The sequence below is a fragment of the Eumetopias jubatus genome, unplaced genomic scaffold, assembly GCF_037043125.1.
Source record: "Eumetopias jubatus isolate StellerSeaLion01/CBP00866 unplaced genomic scaffold, mEumJub1_p1.0 scaffold_2, whole genome shotgun sequence".
NCBI lineage: Eukaryota > Metazoa > Chordata > Mammalia > Carnivora > Otariidae > Eumetopias > Eumetopias jubatus.
In genome coordinates, this window is record NW_028274808.1 from 134045490 (window position 1) to 134050205 (window position 4716).

General features: G+C 38.8%; 1 non-coding gene across 1 annotated transcript; it reads left to right on the top strand.

Moving 5' to 3' along the window:
* Positions 1 to 3764: 3764 nt before the first annotated feature.
* On the top strand, positions 3765 to 3901 carry LOC114224934 (U4 spliceosomal RNA). The gene has a single exon (XR_003612482.1). It is a non-coding gene; the product is annotated as a U4 spliceosomal RNA (small nuclear RNA).
* Positions 3902 to 4716: the final 815 nt, after the last annotated feature.

The window sequence follows — 4716 nt, forward strand, 5'->3', positions numbered from 1 at the left end:
AGAACTGGAAAGACCTGCAAAGAGAATTTCTTCCTCTTCAGCAACCATCAGGGTATACTTTGGCATTCTCTCCAAAATAGAGAAAATCAAACTAGATGCCTGTAAGCTTATCACTGCTCAAAACTTAATTTCATTTGAACCATGAAATCGTATCTACTGCGTAAAGTGTAAAATGTAAAGATTTTGTTGGGTTCTAATTGATACCATCTGATAAGAAATATCAGATTTTAACACCAAGGAAGGGAAATGTTAAATATTAAATAAAGAAACATCCGAGGCGGAGTATTAAAAGACCACATACTGAGCAAGGGAGGAAAGCAGACTGGGAGACCAGTTTACTGTTTGCTTTTGATTTTTTTTTTTTTCTTTTTTGCCTTTCCTTTTTCTTCCACTTACCCTCTACCTTTTCTTCTCCTCATTGTTTATTTTGTTTCATTTTTTAAGATTCTGCACTCAACTTGATCTCCCAGTTTCTATCTAAGTAGTTCATTTCTGGGCTTCTGACATACCTAAATTTTTCTGACAGGCTCGGGAAAAGGAGTGGAGGAGGAAATACAGAAATACATTTGCATTCAGGACTGAGAAGCAAGCCCCTCAGGAAAGAATGTGTCCAAAGAATATAAATAACTTGGCCAAATGACCTTAGTCACCAACAAAGATAAAGCAAAGTGTTTATCATAAGCCATTTCACCTGACCCATTCCCTCAATCCTAGTTAGGCTTAAATCAATATATATGTGACCTTTTCACTAAAACCTAAGGTATCTAAACCAAGGTAGTAGTAGTTTGGTATCCGCATGACAAAACAAAACTCAACACGGGAGAGAGACACCCTCCCACCTCTGCAGGGAGGGGGGCCAGGTATGGCTGAGGGCCCACGTTTCACTGAAGGTTCCACATAGCATGGTAGTGCATTAGGACATCCAAGGGCAGCATTGGCACTGGATGGTGGTGCCCAATGGCTGTGCCTACTAGAAAAGCTGTGGACACCAGAAGCAGCTAGGAAAAGCCTTTACATAGCAACTAAAAAGACATCTTTGTAAGATCATAGGAGACAACCCTGCAAATGTCCAGAAATGTATAGAAGAGATACAAGGGATAATAGAAGTAATGAAATAGTAGGTGGTAAAAAAATCCAGGAAAAAAAAACATAATTTACCGTAATTAATATAAGTACATTTTTACCTTTAAGTTGGTGTAGCTCAGGGAAATCCGAGTTTCATGTACATACAGTTTGCTTTCATTTAATGAAGAAAGTACTCAATTGGAATCAGTTGACCTCTGGTCTCCTCTCAGATCTACCTGAGTAGACCCTATGTATGTCTTTTTATTCTTTATAAAACTAGTTAAATATAGCTTTCCCCAAGGACAAGTTTTTTTGAAGATTTTATTTATTTATTTGAGAGAAAGAGAGCATGCACATGTACATGAGCTGGGGTGGGGGGGGCAGAGGGAGAGAGAGAAACAGGCTCCCCACTGAGCAGGGAGTCCAACATAGGGGCTCCATCCCAGGACCCTGAGATCACGACCTGAGCCAATGGCAGACACTTAACCGACCGAGAAACCCAGGCACCCTCCAGTGACAAGTTTTTACACCAGCATATAAATACTTGTAAATAAAAATTTCAAAATACAATTTCATGTATACAACGACTGATTGTCAGCAATGAATTAAATGCAGCATATAATATACTATCCACTGCCCAATAGATGTGATCTTTTACCTCTGAGCAAGCTACCTATAACATATACTCCAAGATATAATATACAAGTTCTTCATGAAGGAACATCCAGGTCATATTTGCAACACCTTCCCATTTGTTCTGTGATTTTACCTAATATCTAATAAATTCCTTCTTCTTAAATGGAAAATTCCATGGCCACATTTGGTCATTATTTCCACATCTGAACTTCACTCTCTCAATAATATTCTTTAAACGTCAGTCCCTTCTTTGTTCTATTTCATGCCCTCTTGCTTTTGAACTATTTAATCCTTGAAGAGTTTCCTTTCATATACCTTTTCTGTCTTCCAAACTTTAACTGCATTCGTCATATTCACCTCTCATTTCCCTCTCAAGAATGAGAAACAAGGGCAAAAATGAACTACTGGGACGTCATCAAGATAAAAAGCTTTTGCACAGCAAAGGAAACAGTCAACAAAACCAAAAGACAACCAACAGAATGGGAGAAGATATTTGCAAATGACATATCAGATAAAGGGCTAGTATCCAAAATCTATAAAGAACTTATCAAACTCAACACCCAAAAAACAAATAATCCAATCAAGAAATGGGCAGAAGACATGAACAGACATTTCTCCAAAGAAGACATCCAAATGGCCAACAGACACAAGAAAAAGTGCTCAACATCGCTCAGCATCAGGGAAATCCAAATCAAAGCCTCAATGAGGGGGCGTCTGGGTGGCTCAGTTTGTTGGGAAAAAAAACCTCAATGAGATACCACCTCACACCAGTCAAAATGGCTAAAATTAACAAGTCAGGAAACGACAGATGTTGGTGAGGATGTGGAGAAAGGGGAATCCTCCTACACTGTTGGTGGGAATGCAAGCTGGTGCATCCACTCTGGAAAACAGTATGGAGGTTCCTCAAAAAGTTGAAAATAGAGCTACCCTACGACCCAGCAATTACACTACTGGGATTTTACCCCAAAGATACAAATGTAGGGACCCAAAGGGGTACGTGCACCCCGATGTTTATAGCAGCAATGTCCACAATAGCCAAACTATGGAAAGAGCCAAGATGTCCATCAGCAGATGAATGGAAAAAGAAGATGTGGTGTATATACAATGGAATATTATACAGCCATCAAAAAAAGAATGAAATCTTGCCATTTGCAACGACATGGATGGAACTGGAGAGTATTATGCTAAGCGAAGTAAGTCAATCAGAGAAAGACATGTATCATATGGTCTCACTGATATGAGGAATTCTTAATCTCAGGAAACAAACTGAGGGTTGCTGGAGTGGTGGGGGGGTGGGAGGGATGGGGTGGCTGGGTGATGGACATTGGGGAGGGTATGTGCTATGGTGAGTGCTGTGAATTGTGTAAGACTGTTGAATCACAGACCTGTACTTCTGAAACAAATAATACATTATATGTTAAAAAAGAAAAAAAAGAAGATAGTAGGAAAGGAAAAATGAAGGGGGGGAAATCGGAGGGGGAGACGAACCATGAGAGACTATGGACTCTGAGAAACAAACTGAGAGTTCGAGAGGGGAGGGGGGTGGGGGGATGGGTCAGCCTGGTGATGGGTATTAAGGAGGGCACGTACTGCATGGAGCACTGGGTGATATACACAAACAATGAATCATGGAACACTACATCAAAACCTAATGATGTAATGTATGGTGATTAACATAACAAAATAAAATTAAAAAAAAAAAAGAATGAGCACTGACCTCGTATTTTTTTAGTCTCTACAAGGATCTATGACCTAAAGATCCTTTATCATCATGGCTGTCTTTATTGATGCTTCATTACCTTTCCTGTCATATAAGGTTCAGAATCACGCACAAAGCTCCAAGTCCTTTGAAATGCTTTTATATGATATGAACCTGCGTTCCATTAGCTTTCCTGAATATTAAGATGCTACTGCTCTCATTTTGTTTCATCTCAACGGTAAGTCTTGTAACTAATATACCCTTTAAAAATGTTATTCTAACATATATTTCTTTGCAAGCCTTGGCCTAATTCTTTTCTCCCTTTTTCTAAAATTATTCTGTGTGGTTTCTAATATGACATACAAGTTTTGTGCAGTGGCGGTATCATGGCCAATGAGGTTTACCTGAGGTGTGATTACTGCTAATTGAAAACTTTTCCAATACGGTGTACAACAAGTGCAATGACATTTTCTTTAGTACAAAAATCAATAGAGTAATTGTGGTCTTCTAATTAAGTCAATTTACATGAATGTTTTATCTCACCAGAATACCACTTAATGGTCTTCTACATGCTATTTGTCACAAAAGGAAAGGAAGCTGGGTGAAAGGAGATGAATGGAAAGCGTAGTATAGAATTATTCCTGCTACTGAAAGAGGAACCCAAGAACGTATATTACCGATTGTGGACTAGTTGAGTCAGCGCTTTAAGAAGAGCCTATTTTGTGGATTTTTCTGGAAGTATTTACGTGACTTGAAAGTATTTACAAAGCACACAAAAGACAAAACTTTCAACTAAACAATAACCTAAAAACTCAGAGAGCCTGTACTTTTTATCATCTTTGGTTTTTGACATTTTGATTGACTTCATTTTGGTTTTTCTTTTATTTTACAATTCTGAGAATCGGGTAGTGAAAAAAAATGCCCAAGCACAAATTGTTCAAGGTCACATACAAGACGATTACACAACTGGAATGAGGGGTCGTAGCAGCCACGTTTACACTGCAGATATTCTTTTGCCTTATTACATTAGAACACGCTGCAATTTTGCTTTCCCTGTTTCACATTCCAGGAAAAACGACAATTAGTGAACTCTGAGATGTGCCGCTTTCTTTTTCCTTCCTCACCAATTTCCCTGAAACTAACATGCTCACATGTATCCCATCCACATCTTATCTGCAGTGTCCAGAGCAGAGGAAAAAGAAATCCTCTGGTACTGTCCCAGAAAAGAGAAATAGGCCACCCAGTATAGGTAAAAGAAGAATAAATCAGCAAGTGGTCAAAACAGTCCATCTCCCTGCTTGCTTTCTTTTATATAT